Here is a 12302-nt window from a genome sequence, read left to right as displayed (position 1 = left end):
CTGTTGTAGATGTCGGCAATCTTACGGTGGAAGAAGGTCGCGAGGGAGTCGCAGAGGTCCTGTGAGGGAGGGATGGGGTTGGTTTCTGCGTCCGGGTTGGAGAGCTCTTTGACGATGCCAAATAGTTCCTTGCTGTTGTGGGCGTTGTTGTCAAGTCTGTTCTGGTAGGCTGTTTTTCATGCGGTGCGGAGGCGTTGGTGGTGTTGGCGGGTGGTGTCCTTGAGAGCTGTCAGGTTTTCCTCTGTTGGGTTGAGGCGCCATGTCTTCTCGCGGAGGCGGCATTCTTTCTTGGAGTTTTTGAGTTCGGTGGTGAACCAGGAGTTTTTCTTGTGGTTGTTGGTGTTGGTTTGGGTCTTCAGAGGGGCCAGGAGGTTGGCGCAGTCGGAGATCCAGTTGGTGAGGTTGTTGGCGGCCTCGTTGGGGTTGCTGGTGCTGGTGGGTTGGTTCAGGGAGAGCGCTGCTGCGAGTTGTTCTGTGGTGATTCGGTTCCAGTATCTTTTTGGTGGTTGCCGGGTGTGGTGATGCACGGTGGTTTTCTTGAAGCTGAAGTGGACGCAGCTGTGGTCCGACCATGTGAGTTCGGTGGTGTGGCTGAAGGTGATGTGTTTGCTTGAGGAGAAGATGGGGTCGAGCGTGTGTCCGGCGTAGTGGGTGGGGGTGTTGACCAGTTGTTTCAGTCCCAGGTTGGCGAGGTTGTCTAGAACGGCGGTGGTGTTGTTGTCGGTGTGGTTCTCCAGGTGAAAGTTGAGGTCTCCTAGGAGGATGTAGTCGGTGGATGAGAGTGCGTGGGGGTTGACGAAGTCTGCGATGTCTTCGCTGAACTTGGTGCGGGGTCCTGGTGGTCTGTACATGAGGGTGCCTCTTAGGGTTGTCTTGGGGTCGATGTGGATCGCGAAGTGGAGGTGTTCGGCGTCGGGAAGTGAGTTGTCGGTGTGGGTCGAGATGCTGATGGAGCTTTTGTGTGCGATGGCGATGCCTCCTCCGGTGCGGTTGAAGCGGTCTCTCCGGATGATTTTGTAGCCGTCGGGGATGGCTATGGCGATGTCGGGTGCCGAGGAGGGGTTCATCCAGGTCTCGGTGAGGAAGGCGATGTCTGGGTTCGTTGAGTTGATGAGGTTCCACAGTTCGATGGCGTGCCTGTGGACGGAGCGGGTGTTGACCAGGATGCATTCGAGGTTGCTTCCGGGGGCGTCGTTCTTGGTGGTGGCGGTGTGGGTCCGTAGGCAGGTGAAGCGGCAGTTGCTGCAGGTGAAGGGTCCGTGGGTACGTTTGGGGGTGGCGCGGTAGCAGCCCGGCGCGCGGCCGGAGTTGAGGTTGGCGAGGGTGGCGGAGTCATAGGTCAAGCGGGGGGCGCGGGGGCCAGGGGTTCGGGCACTAGGCGCGGTCCAGGCGCGGACGGGCGCAGACGGGCTTGCATTAGGCGCGCCAGCGGCGCGCCCGCTGCGCGGCCTCGCAGCGGCCGCCATTTAAGGACATGACAGGAAGAGCAGGTCGAAGGCTGTAAAAACAATTAATTTCAGGGCAGATAAATTATGAATACTGGGAAAAAGTACAGACAGATTAGTAGAGAGGGGGAAGCAAAAATGAAAGAAGGAGGGCAAAAAAATTAAAGCATTTCACTTTAGGGCAACATTTTTTTTAAAAAAGTGCTCTAAAATTCAGTTTGGCACTTTTGAAAAAACTGTTAGATGAAATAACTCCTCACCTAAAGACTCTCTTGCAGAACACTTCTAAGGGCAGTCATACTCAGCCACTTGGCTCACTGGATGACTTAGTGGTATGATTAGAAGTGTGTGGTATTTTAGTTTTCTAGCTACTCAGCTAGTTTGGTTCGACCATCTGCTTCAGAAATAGCTTGCCCCACTCACTCAGTGACTTTTCTCTGCCAAACCTTGGACCTGATTTACAGTTTGGTGGATGGTTACCCCATCACAAATGTGTCGGATATCCCGTCTACTGTATTATAAGTTCTATAGGATTTAATTGAATTTTCATTTGGTAGACGGGATATCCCTCAAGTTTGTGACAACACACAGTCAGCCAAACTCTAAATCAAGCCCGTTGTCTCTATAGTCTTCTGTACCACAAAACGTGACTGCTTATCCAAAACTCTTAGTCACAGCTGGGAGAAACCAGTCCCAAACCTTCATTTCAATAGTAAGCTCATCTCCATAAACTGAAAACATACTTTTAGCTATTTTACTAATTAGTTTTGTAAACTGAAACCATATCCATGCAGGGATTTTAAAGTACAACAGACAACTGAGATTAGAACGACGAGAGTCTGTGGCTGGTGAATGTGGGAGGTCCTCATGCATGTTTCGTACCTTACAAAGACCATCTCTAGGTGAGAATCAAATAAATGAGCTCATGTATGGCTAGAAGGATGAAAGCAGTATCTCACGTTTTTTCAATCTAGACCCCACGAAGTAATGATAAAAACTGGTCAGAAGTAGACCCCCCTGGCAGAGTGCTTGTGCGTGTTGTTGTGACGGTGATAATTACCCAATTACAACTGGAGTGATTAGATCCGCCCAGAGCTGCACAGACTGGCGGGAAGAAAACTGAGTCATCTTACTAACTGAAGACGTTGCCGACGTTTGCCAGCTGGACAAACTGGTTTTGGCAGAAATGCATGTTTTCTCCTGATTAACATCTCCTCTTAAGCTGCAATATCTTGTCAGAATAAAAGCTTTGGGGCAGCTCAGCTACTTGGCAAGCTTGCTAACTCTGGAAATCCGTTCAAAGTTGGGTTGGGGGCATATTCTGACCTAATAAACAAAACTATGACATCCAGTGCCTTTACATAGAAGATCGTCTATATACACCCGGAGAACATATCAGTGGTGGACGTGGCAAATTCACAAGTGAGTAAATGCACATTGAAACACACATACTTCTAGGACAGCTTGACTGAGAGGTAAAAACAAACGTAGGTGCAACATTGCACTGTAACATTATTGCACTAGAACTAATTTATGTAAATTATACTTTTCGGGTTTATTAGTCCAATTGGGTCAACTGCATTAAATCGGGTACAATGCAATGCAGTCGAAATGCACTGACAACTTCAATAGAGCGCGCAGGTTTTCCATATGCATGGTTAGCAGATGTAGACAATGTTTTTTTTCTTTGAACTGTAGGATATCTAACTACGTTGTTCCCAATAAAAATCCAGATTTACTGATCCGAGATTGTAACTAAAACAAGCATAGGTAATGCCAATAGTTGGCCTTTAAAGGAATATTGCATGGTAAAGCGAAGCACTACAAGTATATAGCACGGGAATAGATACGTATTTGTGTGGACGAAATCAACTGTAGAATTATGCTTGTGCATGCTAAAAGGTCAGATGACTGTTTCAACTAAAAATCCATGCAGGTTAATGACTGATCTCTTCCCGTTTGTGCTCCTGCCAGAGACAAACAACATAAATTATCTAGATATCTAAACATTTTAATAGCATTCCAAGGTCACGTGTTTGTCCCTGAAAGTTCAAACCTAAGCAGCTGGCAAATAAACAACATGATCATAGCTGTGTAGCACACAACTTCTACCCAATCAAAACATGTTCTCCTGACTCCCAATATGTGGACGGTCGCAAGCCCCTCTCTAGGGATGTCTGGAAGCAGCCACACTGTCTAGCTAGACCATAAAGATCATGGAGAGGATCATTTTCTCACTGGGGGACCTGGGAAACTTGAGCACTCCGGATTAATGAAATTCCAGGATAATTTTTTTTTTTAAAAAAAAGGAAATCTTCACCATTAGGTTCCCTCTCCTTTTGGGTGAAGATTCACAATTTTTCAAAAGTCACAAAGGTTTCTTTTCGTACGTCTGGAAAATGTTGTGATTATAGAAAGCATTTCAGGCAACGAAAAAATGTGCAAGTGTAACCATACATAAAGCACAATCGTCCATGTAAAAATGCATTCGCTTTAGCGCATTTTCTCCTACACTGGGAACAACTGCCCACAGAGAAAGCTATTTGCCTGCAGCCACCTTTCACAATTTCAGTGATGAGTTGTTATGTCAGACCAAAATATTTTGACCTAATTATGGTTTGAAAAATATAATCTCATTGGGTATAAATTTCTATTATTAAATCCAACATGGTAATATTTTTTAATATTTGGGTACCATGCTTTCCAGAATGTCCGTGGGCTGGGGAAATGTCATAAAATATCTTAAAACCTGTGCTGGGAGATTTTCCCATGCATAATGGCGTTGTAACATGGAAAATTACTAATTAGTATATTCTTTATAAGTGCAAATTCATATTCTATGAATTTCAGAAGTGAATTTGGACTTGAAAATCAGTCGATTTGAGCATGTAAGTTTGACATACACACACGCATATATTCTTATGGTTCGAGCACTGTTGTTCAGGTTACCATTACTTTGGCAGAGAACAATACATCAGAAAAATTTAAGCTGTTTGGTCAAATGGAACTATTAATAAAGTTTTAAATGCAGAGAAAATCTTAATTTGGAATAAAACAACGAAAAGGTAGCTTGGAGACATTAGATACAGAAATAACACTTTAAAAAAAGGATGAAAATTGCTGAGCCTTCAATGAGCTGCTATGGGCTCAATATGAAAGTCCAGTAGGTTGAGTTAGTACCGAAATATAGTTCCATGGTAAGTCACAGGTGACTGAACATGAATGGGTTACTCGAGAATGCAAGCCATCCAGAAAGAATGTTCAAATCTTATTTGAAAATATAGTTATTCAGTATTTCTGTCAACAAAACATGGGGTGAGCAAAATCAACTTCACTAAACCTATCAAATTGTTAGAAAACAATACAAAAAATAACGAGCAAAGACAGATTTTTAGTTGATTACAACCTCCTTACTTTGCCATTGGTATCACATTCAGACAGTATGGGGGTCATTACGACCTTGCGGTAACCGCCGTGCGGCCGCCAATGCGGCCGCACTCACGCGGCCCCCATTATGACATTCCCGCTGGGCCGGCGGGAATGAGGCCGCAACATAGGAGCCGGCTCCTAATGCAGCCGGCGGTGTTGCGGCCGTGCGACGGGTGCAGTTTCACCCGTCGCGCTTTTCACTGTCTGCTATGCAGACAGTGAAAAGCTGGCCGGGCCCTGTTAGGGGGCCCCTGCACTGCCCATGCCAGTGGCCCCAGGGGCCCCAGGACACCCCTTACCGCCAGCCTCTTCCTGGCAGTGCAAACCGCCAGAAACAGGCTGGCGGTAGGGGGGTCATAATCCCCAGGGCAGCGCTGCTTGCCCTGGCAGATTATCACCGCCGGGGCTAAAACGGCGGGAAACCGCCGGCCCCGGCGGTGCGACCGCAGCGCTACAGCCACGGTTGTAATAAGGGCCACCGTACCCTCCAGCCTGTTGACGGTACGGACGCCACATTACCCCTGGCGGTCTATGTCTTTTTAAATGTGTCCCCAGGTAGAATCATGAGTCTGAATACATTTTCTTCTTCAGTCTCTCAGATTCTAGGAATGCTCAGTCACCTCCCCTAGGAATGTTATAAGCTATCTAGCCTGAAAGGGATCATTGTAGAACAAAGAGTCCAGTTGTCAAAATACATGTTAGTAATTACCACTTTATTGTGGGATCATGTTCTGGAACAGGCTCGCTTGTCACTAAAACATGAATGTATGCACTCCACATTACTACAGGTGCATTAGTAATTGCATTATTTCAGGTCAATTTCGAAATGCAATTTAAAATAATGTAACTTTAATTTGCATAAGAAGAATGATTTCTAATTACAGTAGTTAGATAGAGAGAATTAGAAGTAGATTGAGTTCTAATTAGGCTCTGCTAAGGAATCAAGGCAAGAGAGGATCCTACTAAGTGATTATGTTATGTCCCTCAGTGTCCTATTGCTCAATGGGAATGCCTAAACATAGATGTAATATGTTTGCAAAATTGTGCTAGTGTTTTGTGGGGATGTTCTGCATGACATACACGTATTCTTTAGCTTGTGCAAATTTTGATCAATATGATTCCACCCATGAGAGATTAAAGTAGTAGTGTCAAGTGCTCATAAGCCCTCTTTATTGTTTCCATTACTGGATATATATTGCTCTCCTACTCCCTGGTCGCCTTCACTGAAACATTAATTCCTAGGTATTTCAACCTCCCTTTCTTTGTTGTCAATTGCAGTCAAAGTCACACAATAGCCATCCTCTACCACCACATCCACCAGATATAAAATGTATTCTTTCCAGTTAATTTGCAGCCCTGCATAGGTTCCAAACTCTTTTAGTATGTGCATTGCTCGGGTGTAGTCTTTTCTGGATGTCTTAGTTATATAAGATGATCTGCATATACTGAGGCTTAGACATCAATTCCCATGCCATTTGAATCCATTCACATGAGAAACAATTTTCATTGATGCTGCCAGCTGCTCTATAACAGTGGCAAACTGCATCAGTGACAGGGGTTAATCCTGTCTTGTGTTATAGGAAAGGTATTTGACAATTACCTCTTACACTCACAGTTGTGAGTGGCTTTGTGTGGAGTAAGTGGGTGTATGAGAGAAAAGTTAAACCTAAATTAAGCTGTTTCAGTATTGCAAATCAGCAATTCCCACCTAAAACATTAAACTTTATTTCAAAGTCTATTCAGAGATCACTAATGGTGCAGGCTATCTACCTGTAGTATTATTTCCTTGGGGGAGATACTAAAAAGGGATTTAAGGTGTGTGCTTTTTTTCTGAGCTTGTTCTGAGTTTCTTACACAATTCTGCAAATTCCCCAGGAATAGTGATGGAGTCTGTTTGGAATTTAACTTGCATCAAGCATTACTGAAATCGTGTACCTTTTGGACCACCTGTTATATGATTAAGCATGAAAAGGAACATACCCTAGGAGACGAAGTTTGGCGTGCTCTTTCAATAGGCCACACAAGATACTTACCTTAGTCAAATTATTTAAACAACAAAATCAACACTTTTAACTTGGAAGCATTCTTGGAAACAGCAACTGTTGGGACTGGCTCTCTCTGCACGGTCACCTCTAAACTTTTTTGCCTTCACGCCTCCTATTTTGCTGAATTGGTATTTGTTGGCTTTGGGGCTCTGCATACTTTGCTGCTAAAGTGCATCTCCTGTCTTCTTTAAACATTGTAAAATTGGCTTGCACCCAATTGGCTCATGAGAGACCAAGAAATTGATATGTGGAGTCCCCCAGGGATATTCCCTCAGTCCTATCTTTTTCATCATTTACTTGACACTGCTCGCCAACATCACCTGATCACAAGAAATCATCATCATCTCTTACACTGATGACACCCAATTCATATTCTCCCTGATGAACAGAACAACCATTACTAGAATCAGCTTCACCAACTGCATGGCCATGACAGCAGACTAGATGCCTGCAGCTCAACTCTGACAAAACTGATGTACTGGTCTTCAGCAACAAGATCTCCTGGTAGGATTCCACCTGGTAGCTATCGGAGCTAGGACCAACACCCATACCCACAGACCATGCAAGAAATCTAAGGAACATCCTAGACAATAAGCTCTACATGATAGCTCAAGTCAATGCAGTGTGCACCTCCTGCTTCCAAATCTTATACATGGTGAGAAAAATCTTCAAATGCTTGCCTCAGAACACCTGACGGACGGTCACACAAGCACTCATCACCAACAAGCTGGGCTATGGCAACACGCTTTATGCCAGAATCTCCAAAGAACTCCTACACAGACTTCAGGCCATCCAAAACATTGCTGCAAGACTCATACTTGACCTCCCATGCCACAACTACATCACACCACACCTCAGGAAGCTTCACTGGCTCCCTATTCACAAGCACAGCCAATTCAAACTTCTCATACACACATACAAAGCCCTAAACAACACACATCCAGAATACCTGAACAGCTGCATGCACTTTCATTATTCCACCAGACACCTTATCTCCAACTCATTCACACTTGCTCACATTTCCCGCATCTACAAAATCAAAACTGAGGGTCACTCATGCTCTTTTTATAAGCACCTTGGGTGTCACAATACTACACACCAAATGCTTGGATACCCTCTTGGATGATTAGTGTACTATACAAATCAATATAACATAACATAATGTACTTAGAAATCCCTCGTAAAGTTGTTCTACAGGTACCCAGGGCCTAGAAATTAAATTCCACTAGTCGGACTGCAGCACTTATTGTGCCACCAATTTAAATAGCCTTTTAAAACATGTATCACGTCTGCCACTGCCACTGTATCCTGTAGTGCTGTTTTAAACTGCCAATTCGAATTGGCAACATAAACCTTTTTTCAAGTCTAAAACTAGGCCTACGCCTAAAACTAGGCCTGCTCCGTGGAACTCCAGTACGTGCAGAAAAAAATCTGCCGCGCTACGCAGAGTTCCACGAGCGGCGGAGTCTGGGTAAGGCGCACTGTAAAATCAGTGCGAACGGCATCAGACAGTTCGCCAGAGGGTGTTAACTTCTTTTTGCCACTCGAGTAGATTTTCTACTTGAGCCGCAGCTTCCTCAGCACGAGTGGCAGCTTTCTCATCGTGAGCGGTCGCAGCCTACCACCTAGATTGATGAGCGCGAGTGAGAGAAAACACTTTGTTTTTGGAACTCCACACTCTGCTCGGAGTTCAGAGTGGGGAAAACTCTGCATACTCCGCTGGCAGAGCTGAATTCTTTGCCCACCTCTACCTAAAACTCCCTTTTTAATGCAAACGTCTCCACTAGGTTAGACCCTAAACAGACCATAAGGCAAGGTGCATTGTATTTAAAACGCTGGACATGTACGTTTATGATTTACTTGTCCAGGTAGTGAAAAATTCACAAATTCACTTTTCACCACTCTGAGGCCTACCTCTTCCATATGATAACATTTGGTTATCTTTTGGCTTATTTCCTTTAATGAGAGTTAACTTTTGTTTGACAGCAGGTAAGATTATAATGTTTGGTGTCTGAGGAATTGTAATTTAAAACCCTCTTCAATGGTAAAGTTGGGTTTTAAGTCACAATTCTGCAGTGTCCCAGCCACTTGGTGACTGCAGTCTGTTTCCTGAGTCACATGACTAAGTATAGTTGGAAGTTAGTCTTTGTGAATTCTTCTCAGACAGCCACACAACACAGCTGCCAGCTAAATTGGAACTGATAGAGAGTGACGCAAGGCCTCACCTCGCCACACAGCTCATCAGCACCAACACAGTGTTGTAAAGTCATGTGGCACTGCTTTACCAGAACCAATGCTGGTCGATGCAAAGCCTTGCAAAGCAATGCATCGCAGACTGAACCAAAGACATATGGTACCTTCCTAAGCAGGCCTGTTTTGATTTACTTTGTGAGCATTCAGTGTGACCAGATACCCTTACTTGGCAATTGGTGCCATCATGCACCACTTTTCTCTAAATCTTTAAGATTGCATATCTTCAGTTCTATTGATTGGATTGTTGTTGCTTTGGTGTCATATATTTATTAAGTTTGACCCTAGTCTGATATAGGGTTTTTCTTGTGTTTCCACTTTGTTGCTGTTTGTGTGCGGCCTGAAAACTTTACACATTGCCTCTAAGGTAGGTTTGACTGCTTTTGTGCCAAACAACCAGAGAGTTAAGCACAAGTTAATTTAGTGACTTTTGTGGTTCTCCTTCACACAAATTGTGGCTGTTACTTGAGAAGGACTCACACCCATGTCTCAACCAATGAAGCAGTTTCCCACAACAACTTCCCCAGGTCACTTCAAACAGATAGTTACAAACACTCAAACGCTCTAAATGTTGCATGTGACATAAACAATTTGAACATAAAAAGCATGCAGACTACAACGTGGAGAGTTTCTCTGACAATAAACTTTGGCCAAAACAGTGAGGTAGTGTTAAATCGATATCCTCTCTTTATCCACCCCCAATGGAGTTCAGGAATTTATGGACAGCATTCAAAGATTACCTCTACTGCTGTTGTCTTTGCAATTACAACCTTGAAACACTATTACATGTGAGACCTAATTCACAAAGGTAAACTTTCAGTATTCACAAACTTAGGGGCTTATTACGAATTTGGCAGTCACAAAACTCTGACAGACAAAGCCTCTGGGAGGAGGCAGTCGTCATACTGGTGGCCTCCTGCCCCAGTCGTGCTACGATGTTTTAACAGTGCTACGGTTTTGGCCTCTGCTCCCTTAAGGGAGTTGAGGCCATCAGCACCGTTGGAATGCGCACTGTCTGCAAAGCAGACAGTGCACATTCTGAGGGTGCTGGGAAGGGGGAGGGGGAGTCTGCACTGTCCATGCCATGGGCATGGGCATGGGCAGGTCAGGGACCCTCTTGTGACCCCCTACACTGTGTTTCCACCAGCCTTTTCATGGCAGGCTCCATGCCATGGATAGGCTGGTGGAAACCGGAGTCATGATCAGCACAGCAGTGCTGAGTTAAGGGCTGCCGTGGCTAACCACATGCCTGCCTGCCACCAGCCCATCAGGAACCTTGTTCCTGGCAGTGACAGTGGTCCCCTGACAGTCCGACCGCCAGGGTCGTAATGTTGCAGTCGGACCGCTTGGAGTGCAGTTGTCCGACCATCACTGCAGAGCTGGCAGTCTCAAGATTACCACCCTCGTAATGAGGGCCTAAGTGTGGAGTTTTAAATCTCTGCACTTCCTATACTTATGTGTGTCGTGTTCTCCATCCCCATTGCGGAATCTCTGAGTGTCGAGAACCCTGCACCATAAGTATAGCGAGTGGAGTCGTAAAATTCCACACGTAGTTTTTGAGTACCGAAAAGTAAAAAACTTACTTTTTGCTACTCAAGCCCACAGTGTGCATTCGTACGCCTCTTATATCCAAACAATGAAGGTTTGTACCAGCCTTAATTAAAAAGAGTGCTGCTGGGGGATAGATGCTCTGAAATATGCTTTAAGTGGAGAGGACCTCCAAATGACAGCAAGCCTTGTTAAAATCACAGATGTAGTCCTGCTTGAACGGTAATGAGTTTGGCCTAAACAAACAAAGGGCCTGATTACAACTTTGGAGGAGGTGTTAATCCGTCCCAAAGGTGACGGATATACCACCAGCCGTATTACGAGTTCCATAGGATATAATGGACTCGTAATACGGCTGGTGGTATATCCGTCACTTTACCGTCACTTTTGGGACGGATTAACACCTCCTCCAAAGTTGTAATGAGGCCCAAAATGTCCACTGTGATCTCACTTTCTACCTGAAAGTCAGGTGCTTGTATTTCGAATCAGAGACCACCTTATTACCATAGCATTATATGGTTGTCATTTTAGGGCTGATAATTGTTTTTGTTTTCTTAGCCTAGGGGAAGGATTTAAATGGTGCTAAACATTTAGATGATTTTTTATATCACAACCACATTGTATTATATTGCACTATAGTATCCTAATAATGAACAATGCCTTCTATAATTTGAATTAATTTTACATTAAACAATTAACTTCAGACTTTAAGTAAGTCAGATGAAGAAAATAAAAAATTGTCAGTGCTGGAGAACAATGCTGGAGAACAACCTATGCACCTTAGAGAAAAAAAGAAGGTTACTAGTCGTGTAGAGTTTTCAGGCCCTACGTTGGTATGGTTGTCAAATTTCGTATTCATTACTTCATTGCAAATTCCCTAATTTGCATCAGTACCTGTGGGGATTCCATCGTAAGCCTCTCCAATTGGTGTAGGCACTATAGCATAATATAATCGCAATGGTGCATAGGCATTTTAGGTAAGTCTCTAATCACCTCTCACTGATCCAGTCAACTTAATACCAACCATGAATTAGGTATACTAAAAGGAAATTGTTTCCTAAAAAGTACTGCAACCCTTTGTGACCTTCTGGAAAGGTTCACATGCTGCACCTGTCCAAACTCATGGCTACCTTGGAAATCACACCTGTTGTTCAAAATAAACTCTTTTGACAGGTTTAATCCTTCATTTTTATAATAATAGCTCACTCCTAAGTGGGTTTTACTGCACATAAGGCAGGATATATGGTTTTAACAGTAGTACCTATAGACATGTAACGTTAAACGTACTTATAGTGAAAGACCTCCAAAAGCTATTTTAACTGTAGCAAGATTGGCTGTTCCTTAGGGAAACACTGGGTGCAATTTTAAATGTAATAATTCTATCTACTGCTACAGTCTAGGAACTTCATCCTTGAACTCTTCCTAATATTTATTAAGAGACCTTTCACTGATAAAGTATGGTTTATAAAGAATATTAATGAAAGTATACTTTGAGAAAGTTACCTTTTCCCTCCCTAAAGCCTCTGAGGGGGTAATTTGCATTAGCCACTAGCTGCAGCCTGCTTAGTGCATAACCCTGAAAACC

The 12302-nt window shown here is 44.0% G+C and overlaps 1 protein-coding gene and 1 long non-coding RNA gene across 4 annotated transcripts in view; one reads left to right on the top strand and one right to left on the bottom strand.

Annotated features, from left to right (window-relative positions):
• The window catches only part of ANO3 (anoctamin 3), a 1608515-nt gene that overhangs the window by 715727 nt on the left and 880486 nt on the right, over positions 1-12302 (bottom strand). The window lies entirely within an intron of this gene.
• The window catches only part of LOC138283830 (uncharacterized), a 110186-nt gene continuing 100643 nt past the window's right edge, over positions 2760-12302 (top strand). The window contains exon 1 of the long non-coding RNA XR_011201319.1: positions 2760-2867. This is a non-coding gene — a long non-coding RNA (uncharacterized lncRNA). The remainder of the gene's footprint in view (positions 2868-12302) is intronic.

This window comes from Pleurodeles waltl, chromosome 3_1 (genome assembly GCF_031143425.1).
Source record: "Pleurodeles waltl isolate 20211129_DDA chromosome 3_1, aPleWal1.hap1.20221129, whole genome shotgun sequence".
Taxonomy (NCBI): domain Eukaryota; kingdom Metazoa; phylum Chordata; class Amphibia; order Caudata; family Salamandridae; genus Pleurodeles; species Pleurodeles waltl.
Note: the sequence above shows the minus strand (reverse complement) of the source record. Positions and strands in the feature narration are given on the sequence as shown.